Genomic DNA, 27,117 nt, shown 5'->3' with positions numbered 1-27,117 from the left:
AAAAGGTATTCAAATATACCTTCCTGAAGAAACCAGAGGCCTTTCTCCTGGGCATGGTCGGCCAATTGGTGCCAAAGAAGGATAGAACATTTTTTATGTATGCAACAACAGCAGCAAGAATACTCATCGCAAAATATTGGAAGACACAAGATTTACCCACCCGGGAATAATGGCAGATGAAGTTGATGGACTACATGGAATTGGCGGAAATGACTGGCAGAATCCGAGACCAGGGAGAAGAGTCGGTGGAAGAAGACTGGAAAAAGTTTAAAGACTATTTACAGAAATACTGTAAAATTAATGAATGCTAGGAAAATGTTGGAATGAAGTTATATGGCTTTAGTAGAAATGTTATAAGGAATTAAGGATAAATAGATTAATAGAGTATTAAAGGAAAAATAAGGTTAGAATGTGTTAAGATAATTATAGGATTAAAAATAGAGGAAGATGGAAAGGAATTGCTGAAAAAATTAATAGAAGTGGAATACAAAAAGGGAGGTGTGAGGAGGTCGTAGAAATAAGTGAATGAAAGATAAGATATTGAAATTATTTGATGTGTTTTAAATTGTGTTTGTTTTGTTTTGTTAGTTTAATGTTAGTGTTTTGTTAGTGTAATGTAGTGGTTTTTTTGTATTGTATTGTATTGTATGGTTTTTATTTTTTGTAGTGTTTAAATTGTTGGAAAAGGTAATAAATATATATATATATATTTTAAAGAAACCATGCAATGCAAGGAACTGTGTTGGCCATTTCCCTGTATCTCCCCATTTCAAGTATTTTTGCAGTAAATTAAATGGCAGCTCACTTATGACCAAGGACATTCATGTACCATTTCACTGTAGTGACATTTGGTATTGGACTATGATCAAACCTAGCCATTGCAAACAAGAGCACATGACTAGTCCTCGTGGCTGTCTTTTTTGCAAACCATTCAGCACACCATCACAAGATCTCAGCGCCCTTGATCCTTCATTACAGCTATTACGTACTTTCACTACAGCACAGTTTGTCCTTTTGCTTTATTATTACACTATTTTAGAATTTAGCCATGTAACAATCACAAACAAATAATCATTTATACGGATGTGGAAATGAGGTCTTTGTCCAATAGATGGCAGTTAGGATATGGTTACCAGATTTTTTAATGAATCCAGGGACACTTGTTTTTTTGTTTTTGTTTTTAAAGCTGAGTAGCAACAGGGAGTCAGTAGTGGGAATGGTGAGGCAAAAGCCCCTGGGCCCAAGCACACATGCATATTGTATAAAGGTGCAAAGCCCTTCTTTTGCACCCTGTGAAACATAAATGCGCAGAGTTTTTTTTAAAAACTGGGCAATGGTACGCCACACGCCCATGATTCCCGAGCCTTCCCCAATCTCCTTCCCCCTTCCCCCCCTTTGTTTTGACAGATCACGGGAGGCTCAGAAATCACAGGTGGGTGGCCATTGCCCAGGAGGGGCCAGCCTGGTAGTGCGGTTGGCTCTGGCTGGCTTCAGGAGCTGCTCGCTGCTTACTGCCGTGGTGTAGGAAAAATGGAGCGTGCCATGGCAGCGAGCAGCTCCTGAAGCCAGTCAGAGCCAACTGCACTAACAGGCTGGCTCCGGGCTGCTGAGGCTGCCGCTGCCACATTTCCCGGGGACAGATTTGCAAATCTGGGGTCATTCCAGGGACGGAATTTGTCCAGGGACAGATTTGCAAATCCGGGGACTGTCCCTGGGAACTGGGGGCATCTGGTAACCCTAAGTTAGGGTATCAGATTTTGTGTGTGTGTGTGTGTGTGCCAGACTTCAGCTCTCTGACAAAAATGATAGAAGATTTTCTATAGGCCAATCATTTTCCCAGGTCTCCAGAGCACTTCTTGCTGATACATGATCCATTGTTGCATTAGCCACAACTTCAGCCTGGAACCTCCTGCCCTGTGTGCTGGTTCCTCCTTTAGCAAGAAATTCACAGCTACAGGACTATCAAAGAACAGAACTACCCTCTTCAGATTGCATCATGGTTTCACCCCCAGACAGCTTATCGATTCACCTGACCAGGGCTAGCAATAAATAATTCCACATTGGGCCTGGGCAACAGTTCTGGTTTAGATCTTGCTGATCCGGTTTATTACCGTCTTGCATTGACCTCTTGTCTGATACTTTCTTGCATCCTGTTCTTTTCAGACGGAATCCTGGCAAAGAGTGACTTGGGTTTGGGCAGCTCCTTTCTGAAAATACCTCCTTGAATCTCAAGCCATCAGCTCATCCAGCTCCCCAGCAATTATGACTCCTGATCCTGCAGATATTCACATCTGCCTGCCACCCAGTGTCAACTATCCACTCTTAAAATGATGGTCCTGTAGTCATCCGTTCCTTTTCTTATGCAATTATACATGTCTTCCTTGAACTTTTACAAAAGCTCCTTTTCAAATTCTTGTTGAGGTTTACAGATCGGTTTTCCCCCCTATAACTGGGTGCAGCTCACATTCCCAGATTGTTCAGTCTTTGCCACCTACTCTGTTCTGGACCTCTCCAGTTCAGCTTTTGGCGCCCTCCTTCTCTTTCCCTTACTTCTTAATAAAACTTCATAGATCTCTGTTGGGTTGTACCAAGTCTCAGTGGAGTCCAGCATTGCTTCTAAAAGTTTTGAGCTACAGAATATTGTCAGGCCTCCCAGATTTAGTCGGCCATGAGTAGGGCTAATCCTACAGAAAATTATGTCCCAGGCATGGAGTTGTCAATTTGATCATCCTTTCTAATACTGTATTTTGCATTGCATTGGTAGACCATTTCACAATTTTGATGTACCATTGACATGTGTGGCTGATACCTAGCATATAATAAATTTGCACACAGGACAATCTCTTACACCCACTCACCATTTGTTGAATGGGCACTGATGCCGTAAATTTTCCTAACAATAATAATGGTGATGGTGATGATGAAGTAGCAGTAGTAGGAATCTTAACACAATGCTGGCCTTGTAGACCAGTGCTGCCAGCTTAGCGAGTAAAGATGAAGTGTTTGTATATTTTTGCTCATCTATTAAACAGAACTTGAGCAGGTAGCCTGTGACAGACACTTCAGTGCCTGGAGCCCCACATCCAGTATCCTCAGTTGGTAACTTCCCGCTAAATCCAGGTTTGCCCATAAGATAGTGGCCAAGGCTACCATTTTATCACCTGCATGCATCCTCCTGATTAAAGACTGGCATCAACAAAACTAACTAACATCAGACTAAAAGACTAACATCAACAAAACTAAAGATACAGTGCGAAGTTCCGTATCAAATGTGTTTCTTCCATTATTTTTATTTATTTCTTGCTCATTATTGTCATAGGAATAATGATTCCAAATTACATTTTGTGCAATTCATCATTATTAAAGCAAACCTTGCTTGAATGAAAATCAAATTAATTCATTCCTAATAGGAGTGCCTCCAATTTCAGGTGAAGCCAATCAGATGAGCAGGGTAAAAAAAAATCACCCAGCAAAGGCTTAAATACCTAATAGGAAATGAGAAATCAAACAGGAATTAATGTGGAGAAAGCATAATTAAAAGAAAAACCTTGATTGAATTTAGACAGAATTGACATAACAGTGCAAATTAACTTTGTACAAAAAAGTATTCACTGAGAAAGCAATAAAAAGGCATTTCATTATTAATCTATATTCAAACAATAGAGCTGGCTTAATGTGAAACATAGGGTTTAATAGCCACAGTTTACAATGGCTGTCAGGAGTTGATGTTAACATTAGGATACCTAAATATCAGGAAATGAATCGTTAGAAATTGTATCATTAGAGGATTCTAGCAATGACAAACATATTTAAGAAGGATGTTGACAAGCTAGAACGTGTGCAGAGGAGGGCAACCAAGATGATCAAGGGTCTGGAAACCAAGCCTTATGAGGAATGGTTGAAGGAGCTGGGAATGTTTAGGGTGGAAAAGAGGAGATATCTTAGCCATCTTGAAATATCTAAAGGGCTGTCACATGGAAGATGGAGAAAGCTTGTTTTCTCCTGCTCTGGAGGGCTGCTGCAACAAGTCTTTGGGAGGCAGAGATGCAAGAGGGCATCAGAGGAGGGAAGGAAGGAAAGAGGGAGAGGCCAGTGTTGCCTGTGGCACCCCTGACCATCATTCAAGGCCCCCCAGGGTGCTATAGTACACTGGTTGAAAACCACTGGCGTAAAGGAAGGACGTAAACTGGCACTCCTAGCCTTCCCCAAACTGTTACAGTAGATATTGTGGACTTAAGAAACCTCCATCAGCCCCAGCCAGTGGGTCTATTTTAACTGGCAGTGGCTCTCCAACATCTTAGGCAGAGGACCTTCCCAGCTCTGCCACCCAAGATCCCTTAACTGGAGATGCTAACAAAAGTTCAAGCATTAAAGGTTTGCACTACTTAAAAATAAATACCCAGAGTTTAATAATGCTTCAGGGAAACTAGTGCAGAGAGTGCTGTGTTGTTGTTTTTAAAATGCAAAATGCATAACAGTTTCAACTTTAAACTGTTCATAGCATTGGGACTACACTGGGGTTTCCCCAAGTTAAATATGCAAATCCTGAAGGGAAGACACACATCCTTAAACACTCAGAAGGAACATGAACTCACGCTAACACACCCACCCCTCACTGCTTTTCACTTAATGTGGTTTATACAGGAAACACTAGAACACCAATGATGGAACCTGCATACTGTCAAAAATGTGAAGTGGCCCTTTTGGGGGCTGTAAAAGCAAAATATTGAGAGCCAGCCTCACATCTACACAGCTTCCTCCACGTCCATTGTGTGAGAGACTGTCCTGCTGCTGGTGGAACAGACTTCCCCATCTTATTGTCACCTTGATGCTTCTGCTCAAGGCCAGGAGGGAGAAAGGATTTGATGCTGCAGAAGTAGGAAATTACTTGCCATGTGGAGTGTGAAGCAATTGTTTTGCAGCTGATAGAAAGGGCTGTTCTCAGATAATCAGTGTAATTGTAACGGGAGGCAAGGAAGATGGGAAGGACAACCTCCAGCCTCAAGGCACAGGTAAACTGCAATCTGTGTGAATTATAATTCCATATCTATATCACATTGCATGCACATATCTACACCACATTTGGTTTAAGAATAAATCCTCAACCCAAGTATAAGAAGAAGAAGAAGAGTTTGGATTTGATATCCCGCCTTTCACTCCCTTTAAGGAGTCTCAAAGCGGCTAACATTCTCCTTTCCCTTCCTCCCCCACAACAAACACTCTGTGAGGTGAGTGGGGCTGGGAGACTTCAAAGAAGTGTGACTGGCCCAAGGTCACCCAGCAGCTGCATGTGGAGGAGCGGAGACGCAAACCCGGTTCCCCAGATTACAAGACTACTGCTCTTAACCACTACACTACACTTACAGAGGGTGCTCCAGTTATGTGAAAAAGTAAGTTTTTCTCTGTTGACTGTTTTACAGATCACACAAACAGAATGGCTTCTTTTGAGGAACGAGGCATAGCATTACAAACCAAGAAAGAAACAGATAAGAAGTACAATCAACAGGCCTGGACACCACCCTGAGAGCAGGGAATCCCATAGGGTTCGTTTGCACCTCCTCTAGTGTGGTTTTCCACAACGGGGGCTCGGAACTGATGTTGTCCTTAGAATCACTCTAGAGAGATGATCTCAGGAGAAGGGAATCATTGCTAGCAGTTCCAGGAAGAAGATCAACACGCCAGAGAGCATGTTGCTCTCAGTCATCTTCCTTTTATAACATGATGTATTTATACCCAAGAGAGCTCTGCTCACATGCGGCAACACTCTGGGTCAGGCAGCAGCCTCTGTCTCCAGTCAGTTTAAATGCTAAGGCAGAGAGAAATGATACAAAGCCAAGATCCTCCTGACACATATGGCAGCTCTCTTTTATAAGCAGAAAGGTCATGCAAGAACACAGAACGATTTGAGGTTCACATACAGCAGAGATTACTGATTCCTTTTTAAAAGTGTGGCTCAAGTCAGCTAACACATTTATATGCTAATTCGCAAGTGGGCTGTTCTCTCCCGGGCTTCTTTGGGATGAACGGTGGGATAAACATTTAATAAATAATAAAAAGGACAATAGCTGCCCTAGTAAAGGAGCCGTACAAGTAGCTGCTACATTCACTAATAACAAGGCCAACTAGGGCTGCTAACAGGTGGGCACACAGACTCTTTGCTTTCAAAAAAAAAAAAAAAAAGTAAATCAAACATTTCTAATGAAAGTTATGAAACAAAATGTGGAGACAACTCTCAGGCTTCAGCAAGCAGCACCATTGCTAAGGACACTTGACCACTGCTGCTAAGCAATCTGAGAAAGGAATGTTGAGAGGAGCAGGAGAAAAAACACACCAGAAACTGCTTGTTGCTGCTAGCTGAACAGTGGATGGTGGAAGATACTGGGGCATGTTTGTTTAAGCACTTTCCTCATTCCTACGTTATTTCATTCACACACACCTCAAATGCCCTGCCTTTACAGAAGAAAACACAACTGGCTGGCTTTGTACGTTTTACTTGGAAGTAACTCCCTTGAAATAAATGAAGTTTCCTTCCGACCAAGAAAAAATATTGATATTGCAGCACTCACCCCCTGACTTTCCATGTCTCTCACATAGCCACTACCAGTCTGTCATCAAAGGGCTGCTATTTGTTAATATGCAGTCACCACAAAATAAAAATATGTACAACCTTTAAAAGGTATCTGAAGGCAGCCTTGTATAGGGAAGTTTTTAATGTTTAGTTATGTTTTATTATGTTTTTGTATATGCTGGAACCCACCCAGAGTGGCTGGGGCTACCCAGTCAGATAGGTGGGGTACCTTTTTTAAACAGCAGGAGTTTGTGTGCATGGGACCCGATCCACATAATGTGTACTGATCCCTGGAAATCCTGTTAGACTAGAGGTCAGCAACTGGCAATCTTTGAGCCATATCTGGCTCCCTGAGATACTGCCTAGACTACCTGTTGCCGATACAAAGTTGAAAACAGGATGTACAAGCAGTACAGATGTGGCAAGCCCCTTTGGGAGTTGGAATCAAGCCTCTTTGCCCTTCACTATTCATATCCTTCCCAAAGTGGCCCTGCATCTCTCTCCCTGGAGTCTTTCAAATAAAACATTTGAAAGGGATGTAGTGCATCCCATCCAATTACTCAACTTGTCAAAGCATCTCCTGACATGTCCAGCTTGCTGTTCCACAAGTTGATGTTATTGCTTTTGCTCTCTCATGCATCCTGGTAAAAGCCCTAGCCCCCTTCTTCATGGCAGCTCCTTACAGAACTCAAGATTCTTTGTACTGTTCTTAAAATACGGTATATTTTTTATTCTATTTAGAAATGTGCACATTTACTCCGAGTGGCTAAGCACAGTTCCTTCCTCCTGCAAAAAAAATGTGATCTTTATCTTCCTTAAAGCACAGATTCTGCATGGAAATTATGTGAGCTCAAGAGTCCTGAGAGTGTAATTGCTCACAACAAATGAACAGCTAAAAATCCAGGCAACCTAAACAAATAACATGAAATATTTGCTTTGCTAAATATCAACATATTAATAAGCAAGCACGCAATCTGTTATGGGCTGTGAGGAATTTCTCCTCTTTGCTGAGGCTGAGAGAGAAAGACAAACTACCCAGCAATATTATGTTTGGGAAATTCTTATCTAGAAAAAAATATATACATGTCCAGATTGTACTGCTAGAAGGATAATCACCTGTGACCATTTGTGAGGTGGCCTTTAAAAAACTGCATCTTTGTGGGGGGAAAGGTTGTCAAAATGAAAACATTAAAGGGATGGCAACTGTTGATAACGTGCGAGTATATCCAAGAGGGTGCTGACCATATAATCCCAAGATATATCCCAAGATGAAATAGACAGTTAAGGACCCTTAATTGTTCTGAACCTTTTTATTCGGTTAAATAAGATTCTGGTGCTACTTCGATTAATTGTTGTATGAATCAGCAAAAAAAGTTTCAAGCATTAATTGGTAGTTCAGTCAACCAAAGCTTCAGTTGATTAATCATTGGGGGTCATTTATAATCTGTGGGACTGAGAGTTAAGGGCATTATTCTATGACTATTTTACTTCTACTGTAACAGGAAATTAAACGGAAAATGCTAGGGGCCTTTCCACCTAACCATTTGTGGTTGCTTTTTTGTTTAAACTGCAGGCTCATATCTTCAGTTTCTAAAAAAATAATAATATGCAAATATCTGTAAATTTTAATCTGATTTTAATCAGATAACTAAAATTGTTTAACTGGATGACTGCCCTAATAAATGCACAGAAGATTGTGGCAAATATTGGGTTATGTAAGAGTTACCAACCTTTTAACCAATGAGCACCATTTCAGCCACACAGAATACACTATGCTGTAGCATAATTTTTGATCATCTTACAAATTGTTAGAAATTCTAAAAAAATCAACTTTTATGTCTTGTGGATTCTGTATCAGCACAAAGCTGGTACAAAGCTCCTATTGCAACAGATGGACCTGTCACATTAGCTGATTCTTAATTCCAACAGATCCATGTTTTAAACTCATTTGTGGGTGCTTTAAGGACACCTATCTTCATAATTAATATAAAAAAGTACACAAAATGTGCTATACAAGCTACTCTTGGGATTAGAAATTTCACCGCAACATGGCTTTGCTGAAATATGGGGGACTATGTTTAAGTACTAGTACATCAATCGTTGTGCTACAAATCAGTAACTACAAGAGCAAAGCATCACTACCACAAGCGCATGCATCAGGTGAACACACTTGGAAATGCAGTGACAACCTATATAAAAGAAACAAAATATTGCACATAACTAATTTAAATTGTGAGTGGGGGCAGGGAAGAAGGGAATTTTAAAAACTCGGTGGATTTCACAAGATGAAGACTCAGGATTTTCGGCAAGGGAATGATTTTGTGGCTCACCCCCTCCACCAGTGTACCCCCTCACATTTCAGTGGGGGGGGGGGACCAGCACCTTCTCCCTAGAGACATCTGGCCTAATGATTACTCCAGGAGACAAGAAGCTAGAGAGAGTATGTGGGCAATTGCTTAGCAGCCATCCTCTTTTGCTTCAAGGTAACCTAGGCCATCTATTTATCTCCCTACTGCCTCTAACAACCATCTGTGTGCTGCTATCCAGTCCTCTCCACCCAAGCATGAAGATGACTTAATACTAAACCACAGGAGCCAGCATTTCCTTACCCTTCAGTGGCTCATTCCTGAAAGTTATTGTACAGCTCCAAACAAAGGAGTGATGACAACAAGAAGTCAGCTTCCACAGAAGTTGATATTGAAAAGGAGTGTTCTGTTCCTAGCTAAATTAGCCCTTTTAAGATTCTTCACCAATGAACTTCATTCTATTGACTCCCTTTTTCTATCCCCTCTTTCACACTAGGGCTACAAATCTATCCTTTGTCTTCATTAGGAAGCAGACAGATGTTCAACTACACTAGCCATGTTGAAGACAGACACGGGATAGAGAGACAGAATTGCCTTTCATGGCTAGACCAAGGTTCACTTCCAGTTTGTGACAAACCACTGTTTGCCATTTTGCCTCAACACAGCAAACTGGTTTGATATCAAAGCAGGGTCTCAAAGCAGGTTTGGGACCCTGACTTGTAAAAAAATTCCTTCATACATGAAGCAAGGGGGGAAAGTACAGAAGGTGAACAAGCACCAGGGCTCTAGTTCTCATGGTGATTTTTATTCCAAACATCCAACACTCAAGCATGCATCACTTCCAAACATGCAAGTTGCATTCAGCTGTCATAGTTAATAACCATAGCTGGCTCCAGATGACAGTGAGATCAGGCTGTCCCTGAGATTCCAAGACCAGTAAAGGACCCTCTGTCCTATTTTTACTTTGCATGGTGCAACCAAGTGGGTTGGAAGCAAAAGAGAGGATTCAACTCATGTTCCCTGCTTCTTACCAGTTAAGGAAACCCACTGAGGGTGCCTTGTCTTAAGAGCACCAAAGTCCTAGCACTACCTAAAAGCTGCAGATACTCTCCATGAATCTGCCTAATTCTTATACAGCAGATACTTTCAAACAAAATTCGGAAGGTCAAAAAGTTAATCAAACATCAACAGTTGCTGCAACCATATTTCTGTAAAATAGACCCTACCTGTCATAATGAAAATAAACTCTCATAATCCACAAGGGACAACATAATACAGACACCTCCAAATTCTGAATTGTCAGCTTTTCATAGTGGAAATTTTACCTTTAGGTGGTTCAGCATTTAGGAACAAAAACTGCGGGTCTGATTAATCTCTCACTCAATACCAGTGGTAAGATGTGCAACTTGATGGCAAACTCCCCAGGCTTGTTCTGCAAGGAGAAAAGTAGAATAAATTTTCTGATAAATTTTCTGATAAATTATCACATTTGTACCATGCTCTCCCACTCAAGGAGATGAGAAGAGCGTTTTAGCCTCCCAAGAAACTTGGGAGGTAGCTTAGGCAGAGACAGTGATTTGCCCAAATCCAAGAGGCAGTGATTCATTCAGTGAACTGTGCAGCCAAGTAGAGCTTTGAACCTCCCAGAAACATTGAAACAGAGCCCTATAACACACTGGCTGAAAGTTCTTCTCTGCTCAGTGGCAGAAATATAGAATGTTTCTCAGAAGGATTTGGCAGATACTGTCCAACCTAAACCTGTTCCAGTGAGTTGGAGGAACCCCCATAATAGATTTAAGGGGTGTGCGGGAAGACAAGATTTCTTTGTGTGGTCAAAAGTCATTGCACTAGCAGAAGCACATGGCTTTTGCACCTCCATCAACTCTTATGATATAGCAGTTGAGCATCTGATGGTTTCTAAGCATCACATGAGCAGTAAAGCAGCTCACCAATGCAGAACTACTGGGCTACCTTCTTATTTAACTGATCTAGTATTTGAGTTAAATAAAAAATCTCCAGCATCTGACAGAAGGCCTAAATCAAACTGACAACGCACAAATGGAATTTCTCATCTTTGGGCATATGTCTAGATTTGCTTTAAGAAAAACATTCTGGAGGAAACAAAACTATTAGAAGCTAGTTGAGAATACCCAAGTTCCTCCCATTCAAGGTGATGAAATTCTCAGAACTGCAAACCAGTAGGTTAATTGGTTAAATGGCAGGGACAGGTAGGTGGCTATATCAGTATGGCACAATTTGTTGCTGATTTTACACTACGTTGCTGCTGGGGATATACTGTAACTATAATATAGAATGAAAAAAGAAATGCTAAATCTAACCCTTCTTTAGAGGAAAGGGTAAGTGGCAGATTTTATTCACTTGCAACTATGTTAACACTTCCTTCAGTGTCTCAAAAAGACAGCCGCATCAAAGATTTGGGTTAGAGGCTCATTTAAATTTAATCAATCAGTTCAAAAAGTCATGATTACTCAACTAAAATTCATAAATTGGTTGACTATATCTTAGTTTGGCGTGTGCATCTGCACAATGAAAATGCTAAGGCTCAAGAATTTGTAGGCATCTGCATTTTGAAAGAATTAAATACAGAAGAATCTAGGAGGTATGAATGTCGCTCCTAATACAATTCTGCCACTTCTGTACTTTTCTGGCCTTTAAATGCTAAAATATTCTCTTGCCAACTCTCAGCATAGCTGCCTTTCCATCAAACAGTCAGAAATGTTCAGGGGCTGCTGATCTGTTGCCAATACTTAGGGCCAAGGAATTACGAGAAGGTGCCTTTTTAGTCAATTATCATGTTGTTATTTATATTACAGAGCAATGCAGGAGGCTTTTGCATGCTAACACCTTCACACAGTTATGGATAGATTTTGGCAGCATTTTGGCTTTACAGTACAAACTTTCTAAGAAAATCCCTTTAATTTCAAATTGAATTAACTTCAGATCAGGCTGCTTGTGCCCCTGAAGGTATGTATTTTCTACCTTTTGTTATACGCATGGGAAGAGCTGGGTGATGGAGTAAAGCTTCTACTGGACAGATGTGTTGCAACACACCAGAGCTTTCTATTCCTTTGCTGCTCTTACAGCCATTCAGCACACTGACCATGTTCAGAGGGCCAAATACTAGTTTAATTAGTGAGGCTATCAACAAATCTATATATTCACATGCAGCTCTTTCATTCCTGCTTCACTGCTATTTTTGTGCAAGCAGGAAAACAAAGAAGCCATTAACCACAGTTCCCAGTTTACAGGTAACTGAAAACTATGGTTAACTGTGACTTCTTGTTTTGTTGCCCTACTTGCATGAAGGGGCTGTATGGATATGAAGTTTGCCCTGGCTTATTAAGCCAGGATTTTATTGTGTAAACCACATCACTATGCAGCAGCAAAGAGATTTGCCAATGAGTGTGCACTTGAAGGGGAGCTATAGCCAATTCCTGGCTCTCAGATGAATGAACATCCAAATAGTTGGCAGGGACTGCTGCAGCAAAAATGAGTGTTGAGGCATCTTAGGTACTAATAATGAGCTTTCATAGGCTCATTATGAAATACTTTATCCGATGCATGATGCACACCTTTTCATAAACAGACTACTTTCATATACACATTACATTTTCAGATTTACATGTAAAAAAAAATCAAAAATCAACAACACTTAGTTATACCAAAAGGCAATCTGCGGTAGTTCTTAGGTGTGCCATCTCAAGTTAAAGATTGTTTTCAGAGCTGAAGTGAAAGTGGAAGTAGTATTAGAGAAGTCAATGAAGAAGAAGAAGAGGAGGAGGAGGAGGAGGAAGAGGAAGAGGAGGAGTTTGGATTTGATATCCCGCTTTATCACTACCCGAAGGAGTCTCAAAGCGGCTAACATTCTCCTTTCCCTTCCTCCCCCACAACAAACACTCTGTGAGGTGAGTGGGGCTGAGAGACTTCCGAGAAGTGTGACTAGCCCAAGGTCACCCAGCAGCTGCATGTGGAGGAGCGGAGACGCGAACCTGGTTCACCAGATTAGGAGTCTACCGCTCTTAACCACTACACCACACTGGACCCAGGCTTAGGAAGGCATGCATGCTTTTAGCATGGAACTAAGAGACGGGGAGAAGGCCAAGGGACTGGGAACTCAATTTCATATATTAATAAGCAATAACTGATAAAAGTATTTGGCTCCTGGTAGTAGTGGTAGTTACAGTGTTTGAAAAATCAACACTTCATTTATAAGGTTGAAACCAGTTAACTGTAGCAAGGTAGATCTCTGACTCGATCACATGATTTAAATTGTTTTCTTGAATTTGGTTTCCTTTTTTGCTTTCCTAATTTTTCCAAGCTACTTAGTTTCTCTTCAAATAATAACAATAACAATAATAATCCAGCACATTATTCCATTGCATGGGACACAAAAGCTTGCATTTGATGGAAATGGCTCCCTTCAAGTGAAGCCTCAACAAAACTTCCTTGTATATTAAAAAACCAATCACTTCTCTTCTAAAGTTCTTTTTCTTTTCTATTTTCTTTCAGAAAGCATGGAAGGGAGATAGCCTGCAACAAAGGCGACTAGATTTTTGCAGGACTAGATTGACTTTCCAACAGTGTGATTAGACCAGGAGAGCACAGCTGCAACTTATAAATGCCCAGGCAGGCACACATGAGTGGCGTCTCATCTAGCCTGCCAAAATTCCAAGCAATTAGAACAAATAACACTTTCAGCTCTTCTGCAAGTTACTGAGATGGAGAATAAACACCAGCAGTGGAGGAGAACGGTTGGGTGGGAAAAAGACTTATTGTTTCATAAGGGTTACTTTAAAAAAAAAAGTTATTTATTTTAAAATTTTCCGTCAGAACAACCAACCACTTGCTTGCTCACTCCAAAGCATGGCAGTCCCCATGTCTCCAGGAAAAAAATGGAGCTTGTTTCTTCTTCCCTCTTATTCGCAGTTGGCCAGAATCTTACTTTCTTTCTGATATTGCTACTCCCGGGAAGAGGTAACTAAAATGTGGGTTTTGAACTGGTGTACAGTACTATATAGCAACCAAAAATCCTTAACAGAGAGTCTATGTCCTTAACAGACACTTGGATATTGCTTTCTTGTCCAACACTGGCCCAATTGGACTTGAAGGCAGGGAAGGGGCAAGTTTTTAAGCTTCCTCTCTTCTCTTCTAGCAAGCCTAATGGCATTCTGCAGACACCCTGCCCAATTTCTTCAGCAGGCGCTACCTAATTTATGTGAAGTGTTGCCACCACAAGGTCAAATGGAATAGGTTGGGTTTTCTCCCATTGCTCTTACAGTCCAATGCTATCCTTCCCTCCCAAAGTTGCATTTCCATTTGCAGTATGAAAAAAAGTGGGGGAGGGGGAGTTTGCACATGGATTGTAACTCAATTTGTATCATTATGAAAAGGTTAAAGCCGGAGTTGAGTCTCTAAAACGGTTGGGTGATGCCTTGCACTCCTCCTTCTGGCAACTCTGCAGCCAAGCATCACACACATCCAAATTCTTATCTGGCTCAGATTAAAATCTGATCCACTCACTCAATAACCCCCCCCACCAATAAATAACCTTTCCCCTCCCCTTCCTTTAAATATTCCACATACCACAAGAGCTGGGGTAGCATTCCAGCACCAGGGGAGTGAGAGGAAGGGGTTTTTTAGTTTCCTCCCTGTGCTAGGACACAGGACCGCCCTCCCACGACCCGTAAGGAGAAGGGAGGGAGGGAATGGTGTCTTTCCCCTCTGAGTCACTGGTTCAGTAAGGCAGTCTTTTAAAGAAATAGAATGGGGTGGTGTTCCATTTTTGTAGGCTGCACAGCTAGGATGGTGGATCTGATTGTCTCGGAAATAAGCCAAGCCATATTCTGCTTCATTGTTTTTAAGTAGCTGAGTTTATTTTCAAGCCAACATTGTATTGGCATGGCAGGGACTTGCCCTTCTCTAAGAAACAGTCATCTTTAGGTCAGGAGGCACTGCAAGTTCTGAACAAGAAGAAAACAGGATTAGCGTAGTCAGTATGGCTGGAGATTAGCAGTCACATCCTAGCCATGTTCTCCCACTGATTCCAATGGGACTCAACTCTCAAATGAGTATGCATAGGACTTCAGCCTAATCCTATGCATGTTTGCCCAGTGCATCCTGTTGAGTTGAGTGGGACAGTACCGTGGTACCTCTGGTTATGTACTTAATTCGTTCTGGAGGTCCGTACTTAACCTGAAACTGTTCTTAACCTGAAGCACCACTTTAGCTAATGGGGCCTCCCGCTGCTGCTGCGCCACCGCTGTGCGATTTCTGTTCTCATCCTGAAGCAAAGTTCTTAACCCGAGGTACTATTTCTGGGTTAGCGGCGTCTGTAACCTGAAGCGTATGTAGCCCGAGGTACCACTGTACTGGTAAATATGGGAAGAGAAAGGGTAAAACAGCCAGCTGAACTGTTCAATACACTGTTACATGTGACTCTTAGGCTAACTGCAAAGTTAGAAGGAAGCCAGGATTATGGGTGAAGTTCACCCTTCAGTGGCTTGCACAGCCCTCTTGGCACCAGAGTAACCAACTGTCATATTCGTGTTAGATCATGCAGTTACTGGGAACGAAGCCCCTCTCTAACAGTGTTGGGAAGATCCACTTCCCACACACCCCAGAAAGGATTTTTATACTGCAGCCTTCTCAAAATGAGCAAGTGCCAATTTCTACTCTGTTAGGACTAGTAAATTTTTATGTTTGTAATGTGTGGTTGTCAGAAAGAAAATAGCAGGCTTCTTGATGAAAAGCCCAAGGTTGGAAGTACAAAATAGCAAGGCAAGGAGTTGCTTATGGCAAAAGCTGGGTCTGTTGATTTGGTTTTAGATTATACCTCTTCAAAACCTGAGAAGATGTCTCAATGGGGAAATATCCATCATTCAGACAACAGCCTCAGACAGACCACAATCTGATAGCTGTCAGTGCCCCCCCCCCACTTCTGCCAACCTATTTCCCCATATTTTATTGTTTTATACACACACAGAGAGGGGGGGCCTTTCCTCAAACAACTGACAGTTGAAAGTCACTTTTCCTGAATTAAAATTGGTATCCCACTTCTCTTTTGCAATTTGAGGTCAACAAAATCAGAATTATAACCATCCTCAGAGGTACTCACTTTCTGTGTTTTCCTACATGCCGCACAGACATGCACTGGGGCTGCACACCTACCAACTAAGGCTATTTTTTCAATATTATCTAGATATGTTTACAGCTATGAATCCCAACTTTAAAAATGGGGTGGGGACATATCAGGTTGCCAACCCAGTAGGTAGGTATATCCTGCATACTATATAAACATTTTAGAATGCTGACTTCAAGTTGCTGTGCTTGAAGTCTATCTGCCACTGTTACTTCATCTGTAACTTTGTTTTATAAATAAACCATATAAATAGGTTCCCTTTGATTGCTCAGAGCATGCAGCATTAAGTGCTGGGGCATAGCTTTAGGCATAATTGTACAACTGAATTCATCAGCTGCCTAATTATCATGCATTTTGCATTTATTTCTGCCAATTAAAAAAGGAAGAAACTATTAACAACTTTTACATAAATACCGTATTTGTTCTCTGCAAAAGACATGAGGCTAATTTGCCAGCGATTAACCGATTATCTAATTTTATAGCTGTCACTCTATAAGATGCCACTTACCCCACACCCAGTGGCAAACAATAAAAAAGAGCCCAGAAGTTCTCTTTCCCCACAAACCCCTCCGGTTTCTGACTTCACCATGCCCTGATGAAGTTGCATGGCTGCTGATCTCTTATTTCCTCTCTCCTACCCTCAGTAGGGTGATTTGATCCATTCTTCATGCCATTAGTGGTGCACAAACCAAGGTTGACTTGTAAAACCAGGAACTGAAACCATGGTTTGAAATGTGTTTGTAAACCACAGTTTTGAGGTAATCTGGTTTGTGTAGCTGCATGTTACAGGAACCTATGGTTAGCTAGAAGAACAGTGAGGAAAATCTGGAGAAAGAGGGAAGGCATGCTCCCAATTTAAAAACCATGGTTTGCAGGGGGTCACTTTGGGAAGCAGCACTAAGATCTGGTGCAAGCGTAATGAAGTGGCTTCATTTCATCCAGTATAGTGGAACATAAGCATGGAAGAGACATGTGTGTCATAAAATCACTACCAATTGGGGTTCCAAGAAACATGGGATTCCCTTCCCTTCATGCTCTTAAAGTTTACAGCTGCAAACATCAGTGGAATTTCGCTAACACTGGAAGTGTGAAGTGGACTTTACTGGTTTCGTTCTAATGAGATTTTAGAGTTAAACTGGGCATAATGTTAAGCACAGGTTTGCAGCCAAAATGAGCAGTCTTGCATCCAGTTCCCCTGTCCCTCTCCAAAACACGTGGAAAGAAAAAAAAAAGTGATGTCATCAAACCATATGCTCTCCCTTTCTCTCAACACCCAATAATGTGAAGCTGGAGAGAAGCTGGAGAATGAGTAAGTCACCTGTCATGGTGTCACATGTTTCTCTAACTACCCATTATGGGGTGTGATGCAGAAATCAAGTTTTTTTAGCAGCAACTCTGTGACTACCAGTAAGTCAAGTGGTTCTATTGTGCCATAACTGTAGCTGCTGTTAGACCACCAGTGGTCCCCCTCCAAACTAACACCTTGATGTTTCTGTTCAGGAAGTATTCTTTAAAATATAAAAGAATATGAAAAAGGAATAGTAGGGAGGTGAGCCTGAGGTGGATGGCCATCTGTCATACATGCTTTAGTTGAGATTCCTACAATGCGGGGGGGGGGGTCTTGAACCAGGTGACCCTTGGAGGCCCTTCCAACTATACAATTCTGTTATTCTGTGAAGGAAGTGATGAAAGCCAGGGGTTGCAGGGAGGCACAAAAAGTCAAAACACAAAACCAAACCAAAGACACCCAAGTTGTCATTTGTAAAAGAATGCTTTAGGTCCTCATAGTTGTAGAGATCCACAAAGAAAAAGACAATCTGGTGCATTATGATTTGAAACTCTCAGGGTTTTTCTTTTCCCAAGTCTTCCTGAAATTCTTTTGAGAGCATGTGCTGGACATCTTTTCCCCATGTCTGAGAGCACCATTTTTGGAACACGCACACACCCTGATGCATTGAGTGCAGCACTCCCAGCCAGAGCCAAACGATATTTACCCAAATTAAAATGGTAGCTAGAACATGCAAATTAGCTGCAATCTTTCTATTCATTTTTTTTTTAAAAAAAAACAGGTCCTCAATGTAGAATATGCTACATATTATGCATGTTTACATCTTTTTTTCAGGAAAAAAAATTAATGCCACGAAAGAGGCAATTTAGATCACAGATTTTAATGGGTTCAGTGAGGCAAATTAAAAAGGAGAATAGTATTATTTCTTCATTCCTCCTGGGTAACAGGAGGGCAAGAATAAAAGAAGCCAAGGCCTGCTTACCAATGGATACAAAGGACTTTACAAGCAGTAAAGCAAATAATTACTATGTTTATCTAAAAGTGTTCTAAAAGAGTAGGTATAAATCCCGCCACTTGGAATGATTTCCTGTCAATTGTAAACGAAGCAATTAAGTTTATTTCACTAAAACAAATTAATGCATATGAGGCCAAGTAAAGGGCAATCTCTACTTTTGTAAATTATAAATTTGTTTAAAATTACTTAAGAATATCTTGGGGGGGGTGCATTAATGTTATATCCTTCTCTCCTCGTCCAGTGGTCTCATCACTCTTGAAGCCACTTCTCCACCTCTGCTTGCCTCACCTCTCTTGATTCCTGGTATGTTGTCACAGCAGGGCAGAAAGTTTTTGGCATGTCTAATTTTGGGGTGTGTGGTGGGTAGTGGTGGTGGCGCCCTTAGGATTTATAAGAATTTGAAATTAATCTGAACTTAAATGTGTGTGTGTGTTTCTTTGTTTGAAAGAGAGATACAACTTGTACTTTATAAAGTATACATTACCCCCTACTAATATAGCTTGGGACAGTCCAAGAAATAGTAGGTTTGTTCATATATGGTGTGGAGGGTGGGGGTGGAGGACAGGATTTTAAATAAGATTGAAAACCAGTAAAGCTTCCTAGCAAATTGTTTGTTTGGAGTCAATGCACCAAAGCCATGTACAAAATAATGCTTTCCTAATTGCCATTTACAAATCAATTGTTTTTACGTTCAGAAACCACCTTTAAGCACTGCTGAAATACCAGCCCTCCTCTCCCCTTGCCTTCTACCCACTGAGCACATTCAGCCTTTGATTGCCTGGTTGCTGGTATCACTCTTTTGCGCCAGGGCAGGCCTGGGAAGCATAATCACAGGTCCGGTATCTAACACTCCCATTGATAGCTGGGTTCACTGCCAAATCTAATTTGTATGGAGCACGATATGGAGCAGATGGAGAGAAAAGGCCACCATGTGAGGCTGCCTTTTATTCTGCTCACTAGCCTCAGCAAGAAGCAGTTCACTGCCTCTTTACAAGCTAATGACACTGAGGTTCTTGAGCATGGCCAATAATCCTCCATCAAGCATGCTTTGCCAGCATTATAGTTTTCCTCGGGGTGTGGGGTGGGGAATGTATCTTGAACACTGATCTGGTGGCTAAATATTATGTTTTAGGGTTGGGTGCAGAGGGGGGGAGGGAAGCAATATGTTATATACCTGGGGTATGCAACCTCAGGCCCGGGGCCTGGATGCGGCCCAATCGCCTTCTCAATCCAGCCTGCGGATGGTCTGGGAATCAGCGTGTTTTTACATGAGTAGAATGTGTCCTCTTGTTTAAAATGCATCTCTGGGTTATTTGTGGGGCCTGCCTGGTGTTTTTACATGAGTAGAATGTGTGCTTTTATTTAAAATTCATCTCTGGGTCATTTGTGGGGCATAGGAATTCATTCATTATTATTTTTTTCAAAATATAATCCGGCCCACCACATGATCTGAGAGATGGTGGACCGGCCCACAGCTGAAAAAGGTTGCTGACAACTGTTACTTCCTCTACATCCTTTTAACATCCGCTTTTACTATATACTTCTGCTCTAACTTTTAGAGAAAGAGAGAGAGAAAGAGAGAGAGAGAGAGAGAGAGAGAGAGAGAGAGAGAGAGAGAGGTAGATAGAAGATGAGATGATTGATTGATTAGATAGATAAATGATAGATAGATAGATGATAGATAGATAGATGATAGATAGATAGATAGATAGATAGATAGATAGATAGATAGATGATAGATAGATAGATAGATAAGTGCAACGGGTGCAACTAGGATAGGTGGTTATTGCATAAGAACATAAGAAGATAAGCCAAAACCCCACTCAGTCTAGCATCCTGTTCTCACAGTGGGCAACCAGATGCTGTGGGCATCTTCTGTAAGCAGGATCTCTCCCCACTTGTCATTCCCAGCAACTGGTATTCAGACACATGCTGCCTCCAACAGTGGATGTAGAATACAGCAATAATGACTAGCAGCAATCCTGCTTCTTTTGCCAGCCCTTCCAAACTCTGAGATCAATGCCAAGTCGGTAGAATTATCTTGTAACAATGCAGTCCCCTTCTATATCCCAGCCTCACTTATGTCTCAGTTTATATCCTGATGTATCCAATTGGTTTCAGGAAAACAAAAACTGTTAATTAATGATAGTGCTAAAGACTGAGTGACAACAAATATAAACATATACTTCGAAATAACTCCGTGCATATTTTCCCAGAGATTAAAAGCCTCCAGAAGATGCTTGGCTCAGAAAGAATTCCATCCTAAACAAAATTCTAGATGTGAGACAAGCCACCAAGAACTCACATTTGGATCATTTGTATTCAGCACATAGAGTGTATTATCAAGAAGGATATGTAATTTTTATGGCATGGTAAGGCCAGAGCCTAAAAGTATCTGGAGGGTTATAAATCACAACCAGCACCTAAATCCAGTGGTTTTTTTCTGAGGGAATTCAAGGATATGCAATACTGGCACCTTTTTTCTAGAAGAAAAGCCTAACTAAATCTTTCCCAGATTATAATCCAAGGCTCTATTTCAGGCATAGGCAAACTCAGCCCTCGAGATGTTTTGAGACTACAATTCCCATCATCCCTGACCACTGGTCCTGATGGGAGTTGTAGTCCCAAAACATCTGGAGGGCAGAGTTTGCCTATGCTTGCTCTATTTGGACATCACACCAAAGCATGGTGAAGAAAGGTTAACAATGATTTGGCAAACTATTTCCTCCATTTCCAGAGGATGCTGCATTATGGAGATGGTGTTGAATTTAGGAAGCTGAGGGTTGAGAGAATGTAAAACAAAAGCAGGCAAGTCTCCCTAAATCATGGTTTGTCAGTAAGATAATGTTATTGGCCAAGAAACAATGTGAATTTAAGTCTCCATAGACTCCAACACTCTGTCGGTTATACTGGATTAGCTCTCATGAGTCGATAGTCCTTTGTTGGTTCTTGTGAACACCATTATGTAACTATTGCAGTGCAATTGGTGCCAAATACCAAGAAACATTAAACAGATATTGCTGGGGACACACAAACAAAAAACACTTTAAAACCCTCAAAACTTTAGCATTTTTTTTTTAAAAAGACAATGCTTATATTCGGTCTTTTAGGCGTTTTTCTTGGCTAATCAAAACCCACACTTGTGTCAAAAAGCACCCTCTCATCAGTGACTTAACTCTGCAAGGTGAGTTTTATGCTTTGCTCTCTGCTCCAATACACACAGCACATTGCAAGTATGGAGCTGTGCTGTCAGTTTCCAGAGCCAGGATATTAGAGACCATGCCTTTTTGTGAATGAGAGACTGGCCTTCTAGTTTTGATACTTTGCAATGGTGCTATAATCCAGGTATCAGCAGCACAATGCTCCATCATAGTGTAAAAAATGGTTATTGCAGATTATTATTGTCCACCATGCATTTAACACACATACACACAGCTGGAAGCTAAGGACCATGTGGTGAGGATGATTGATGGCATGCAGCAAACAACAGCCAACAGCAGCATAGCACTCCTGTCAGGCTCTATAATGCAGCCCCCACAGCTGCTGCACTAAATTCTGAGTTGTTTAGACAAGGAGAGAGGAAAAGGGAGAGTTGCAAAGGCAGGATGTTTACTACAATGATATTTACCTCCAAAGCAAACTTAACTGGTCCACGATGGGCATAAAAATCGTTTGGAACAAGAATAAAAACAAAAGAGTGGGAGAATGTTGCAACTAAAACTATTTTGGGTCAATTTAAAATGTTTTAAATGAGCTGTTGGAAATCAAAATAGAGCAGCATGCAAATGAAAGTGTTACCTTCTCCGCACTGGGAACTAACCCTTCACCTTGTTTTTAGTTTTGAGTACATTAACCAAGTAGCAGTTTTGGAAATCTCTCTTGCAGATAAGATGCTCCCTCAGGACTGTATGGGGAGAACAGCAGCAGCAGTCCTTAGTCTCACTCTCTTTTCTCAGCCAAACAATGGAGTCAGTATTTCCCATATTTAAATGAGAAGTCTTGGAACAACTGAACTCTCAGCTCACGCTAACAACAACAACAACAACCATAACAACAACAACAACAACAACAACCAATCTCCCAGGGTAAGAGAGCATCTTACTTAAGGAAATAAGGTCTCCTGGTTATTAATTCTCACAGTGAGGGCAACTAAAAATGGAAGGAGTCAAAAGTCTGAGGGCCATTCCTGATGTATGTACTTCCTGGACAAAATCCAGGACCAAGGGGGCCAGTGGAAGAGGAGGGAGACCATCTGAACAGTACCACTGTATGACCATCTGACTATCCTGTAAAGCAGGGGTCAGCAAAATTTTTCAGCAGGGGGCCAGTCCACTGTCCCTCAGACCTTGTGGGGGGGGGACAGATTATATATATTTGGGGGGGGTATGAATGAATTCCAATGCCCCACAAATAACCCAGAGATGCATTTTAAATAAATGGACACATTCTACTCATGTAAAAACACACTGATTCCCGGACCGTCCGTGTGTTGGATTTAGAAGTCGATTGGGCCAGATCCGGCCCCCGGGCCTTAGTTTGCCTACCTATGCTGTAGAGAAGCCTGTGAAGTTGTGTGAGTTGGATTGTTAGGGTTCAGTATTTTAAAGCTACAGTCCTAGACATGCTTACGAAAATGTAAGTCCTATTGAATCAGATGGACTTATGCTTGATAAGGCAAGCTTCAAGTTGCATGGTTAAGTCTACATTCTGTGGCTATTTTACCTTTTAGTGGGGGGGCACTCAAGCCCAGGGGCCAAATGCAACCGACCCCTCTTGTTGGGACTCTTCTAGGCTACAGCACCTCCTCAGTCAATACTTCCTTTCCCCAGGCCTCACACTTAACCAAGCCTACTTTGCACCCTGTCTTGGCAGGAATGCACCCTTGAACTGTTGCTTGTCTGGATGGAGGACAGTGTGTGTGGAACACTAACCTTCCCCACAAAAGGTCAAAAATACATTTGTTAGTTTCATCCACTCCTCTGACACACACCCCACTGGCACCCCTAGGAGGGAATATGGCCCTCGGTATGAAAATTAAAATAAAATAAAATAAAAATTTATTATTTATACCCCCAGCCACTCTGGGTGGCTCCCAACGGAATATAAAAAACACAATAAAAGATCAAACATTAAAAACTTCCCTAAAGAAGGCTGCTTTCAGATGTCCTCTAAATAAATAAAAAAAAGTTTGCCCACCCCTATTTTAGGGGATAAAAACTAAAAGCGGGTAAATTTATTTGCTTAGCATAGACAGCAAGTTAAAAATGAAGTCTTGGTAATAGAGATTGCTTTTTTAAGAGGGGGGAGGATTTGTGAAAAAATAGTCAAGCAATTATATTAGCAGGTAAACTGACCACATACACACACACCCGACTGAGGCATCCCCTTCCACTTAGCTGTTTCTGCGATCAGAAGAAGAAAAAGAAAAAGGTGGTGTTGGGAAAGAACAGTTGAAAACCGTGAAGGAAAAATCAAAGTCAGCATGTAGCACACCAATTATTCTGCCTTCAAGTCACAGAATGTAAACATTAAGGGCATACTGTCAGGGCGGTCAGGGGAGGGCTTCATACTGACTGCCATTACTACTGAGAATTGGGTTCTCTTTGGTAAAAAGGTTGGGGTCTGACCAAGTTCATGGCCTGCCTGACAAGCCATTGCTGACCTCAGCTGGAATATTCTTTCAACCCTGCAGCCCTCGCCTCTCTCGTGCTTAGGCTTTCTCTCTATCAGTCTCTACGATAGCTCACGTTCCCGTGTGGGTACCATTTTACTTCCATCAGGAGCGCAGGCTTGTTCCAGCAAGAGGAACAGAAGAATGGAAAGCAGCCAGGAGCCTGATTCTTCCAAGAAGCCACAAAATTAGTCTCTCCAGAGATCTTGATGCAATTCATCAACTGGTTTCTCTTCTCTCCACCCCCCCCCCTTCCCTTTTCCTTCAGGGCTGTGGGGCGGGAAAAATCAATGGGATTTGTGCTGTAAAAGTGATCATCATGACAGGGGAAAACTCTGCAACAAAATTGATTTGTTTAAATATAACACCACAATTGAGCAGCATGTGCCAGTAGAGGAAAATGAAGGGGGGGAAAGATGAGGGAAAGCTCTCATGATTTGCCACAAAAAGTGCGATACGTAATACACTTCTAAGCTATGCCAACAAAACTGATTTTCCTTGAAGCAAAGAAAACAGGTTTCCAACTTGTTAGAAAAAGAAGGAAGAATCCACTTTTTTAATGCACTAAAGAGAAAAAAGTACAACTGCCAATTTCTGTGGAGAAGAACTGAAGGACAGTGTAGTGAAGAGTGAGGTTTCTGATGTTTCTCCTTGCCTCTGTATTTTGCCACAGTGGACTGTAGCCCATTAAAGCTTATGTTTCACCACCCCATTCAACTGTACACAGCTTAACAATCAAGTCCGTTTTAGATTATCTTTGCCATCGTTGCTGTGAGTACCCTAACAACAAGGTCAGAATCAGATATATCCTCCACAGAAAACCATATAACAAGAGCCAATTAGGAAGCTATACTCACTATACATTCCTTTGCTAACCTCCTACCCCATCCTGCAAATAAGCAAAAAGATTATAGAAGAGCCCCAAAGACTTTTCCAGCTATGAAATCTGGCTTAGTTCCCACATATAATTGAAGAAGATACTCAGAGCAACGTGATGGGACTGTGTTGCCTTGCACTGATTGCAACAGGATGAGCTGAGGCTCTCATTTCAAAGATCCTTTGCACCACTGACTTCTCTGCATTGCTCTTTCAAATAGAAAACATACGCATGTGGAGTCCTTTGGGAAGGTTTCTGACAGCAATTGTCAATATAGCCTGTTAGAGTTGTTGTGAAACTTTTTATATTAACTCTTTTTATATTAAGGAGGAACGTGCACTTAATGGAGAGAGAGAAGTTTTAAAAGTAGTGGAAAACATTTTCAAGGGTAGAATAACTGAAGAATTGGCTGGTGCTTCTCAGAGTCTCTAGGAGCAACGTGAAGGCTGTAATGGTCTTAATTGTGAAAAATGTTGGACAGATACCCATCCTTGAACTCTTTTCAGAGGGAACATCTGAAGAACTACCAGTAGGTTGATCATGGAGTGAGCACAACAAAATTCTGAGGCTAATTAAAAGCCACTAAGTCACTGGATCTAGATGGCATATATTCAAGACTTCATTAAGAAGTCAGATGTGAGGTTTTTGTTCTTTGTTCCAGACTCTTGGAAAGCAAAATAATGTTGATCTTAAAAGGGGGAATAAACCTGGGTTATGGTCGCAACAATGGAATGTCCAGGCACACTTTTTTAATAACAAGAATACAAAGCTGAAAATGAATGAACTGCAGCTAAAATATTATGTTCATTTTTCACATGGTCACTCTAGTCCTTCCCCTGCCCAGCCCCTAATATTCTTAAGGGGGTCTCTTCTCCAGTCTTCAGAGAGTAACTGGAAGTGGGGAGGCATAAAAAAGGTCCTCTTTTCCTTCCGCTCTGCAGTTTTAATCCGAAATCTTAAGTTCAGTACTGCACTGAGAGCTCAGAAACAGCTTGCGCTAATGAAATTCCCTGTCGCAAAACGCACCTAGAACAATGGGAGTTTCGAATACTGAAGCAGTGGGTAGAAGAACAAACTATTCTCACAACAGAGAGAATAGTGGTGGTATTCCCTTGCCCCAAAGAATCTATATCGGAAGTGGTGCTATTTAATTTGTTCACAAATGATATGGAGTCATATGGTAAACAGTGAGGTGGCCAAATTTGTCGATGATACCCAATTATTCAGGAGGGACTGAACTGTCCCAAACCAGCTGTGAAGAGCTCCGAAATGATCTCTGAATCCTGTGCAAAAGGGCTATAAAATGGCATATGAGATTCCCTGAAAGAAGTGCAAAGTGATGCGTACTGAGGCAAACAATCCTGATTTCACACATGGCATTAGAAATGGCAGTGATCAACCCAGAAAAGAGGTATTGAGATTGAATTAATAGGCCAAGAAAGCATCAACATGTGTGCATTAAATTCAATGATGGGTTTATTAGAAGAGAGATTTAGAATGATCAATATAATTTATGCCTAAATTATTCATATTCACACACACACACTGCAGCTGCATTTCAAATACTCTGAATAGTTCTGGTTGCCCTCAGTTGGAACATGTAACACCTTTACTGCACTAGTTGCTGTTGCACGTCCAAGCTCAATTCAAAGTGATGGGATTTGCCTTCCAGCCCTTAGCGGTTTGGAGCCAGGTTATCTGAAAGTACTGATTTCATCCATATTAACATGCCTGCACTTTGAGAATATCCTGGAGGCCCTCCTCTGGTGCCTACCTGTGAAATCAATTAGATTGATGAGTACAACAGATAGGGCTGCCTTCTCTGTGATGGCCCCATGCCTGGGGAACTCCTTTCCAAAGGAAGTCTAACTGGCCCCATCAGGCTTTCAGGATCCATTTGTTTAAACCTGCGTTTGCATAAGTTTGATTGTGCCACTCTTTGGTTTGGTGCTATATGATCATTTGCTTTGCTTTCTGTATTATTATGCTAAGATTATATTATATTGTTAGTGTTGGTTTGCTGGCATTGCATTGCATTGTATTCTTAATTTTTATGGCGGCTTGCATGCTGGAAACAACCTTGAGAGGGTTTGACCCGGAAAGGTGGCCTATAAATATTTTAAATAACTAACTAAATAAAACATTCAAATGTAGCGCAGGAAGCCCTGGAGCCTTGGCACCGGCACAGAGTTTTCTGGAACAGCTTTGTTCTTGAGCTTCAGCACGTTTGATA

General features: G+C 41.4%; 1 protein-coding gene across 10 annotated transcripts in view; it reads right to left on the bottom strand.

Annotated features, from left to right (window-relative positions):
• The window catches only part of ZMIZ1 (zinc finger MIZ-type containing 1), a 383,046-nt gene that overhangs the window by 257,419 nt on the left and 98,510 nt on the right, over positions 1–27,117 (bottom strand). For 9 of the 10 annotated variants that reach the window (XM_079977006.1, XM_079977001.1, XM_079977009.1 and 6 more), the window contains exon 3: positions 10,200–10,306. The exons of the other annotated variant lie outside the window; for it this stretch is intronic. The gene's annotated coding sequence lies outside the window, so the exon portion shown is untranslated. The remainder of the gene's footprint in view (positions 1–10,199; positions 10,307–27,117) is intronic. 10 annotated transcript variants of the gene reach the window in all.

This window comes from Podarcis cretensis (assembly GCF_951804945.1).
Source record: "Podarcis cretensis genome assembly, chromosome: 5".
Taxonomy (NCBI): Eukaryota; Metazoa; Chordata; class Lepidosauria; order Squamata; family Lacertidae; genus Podarcis; species Podarcis cretensis.
The sequence above is the reverse complement of the archived record's forward strand: the minus strand, read 5'-3'. Positions and strand labels throughout refer to the sequence as shown.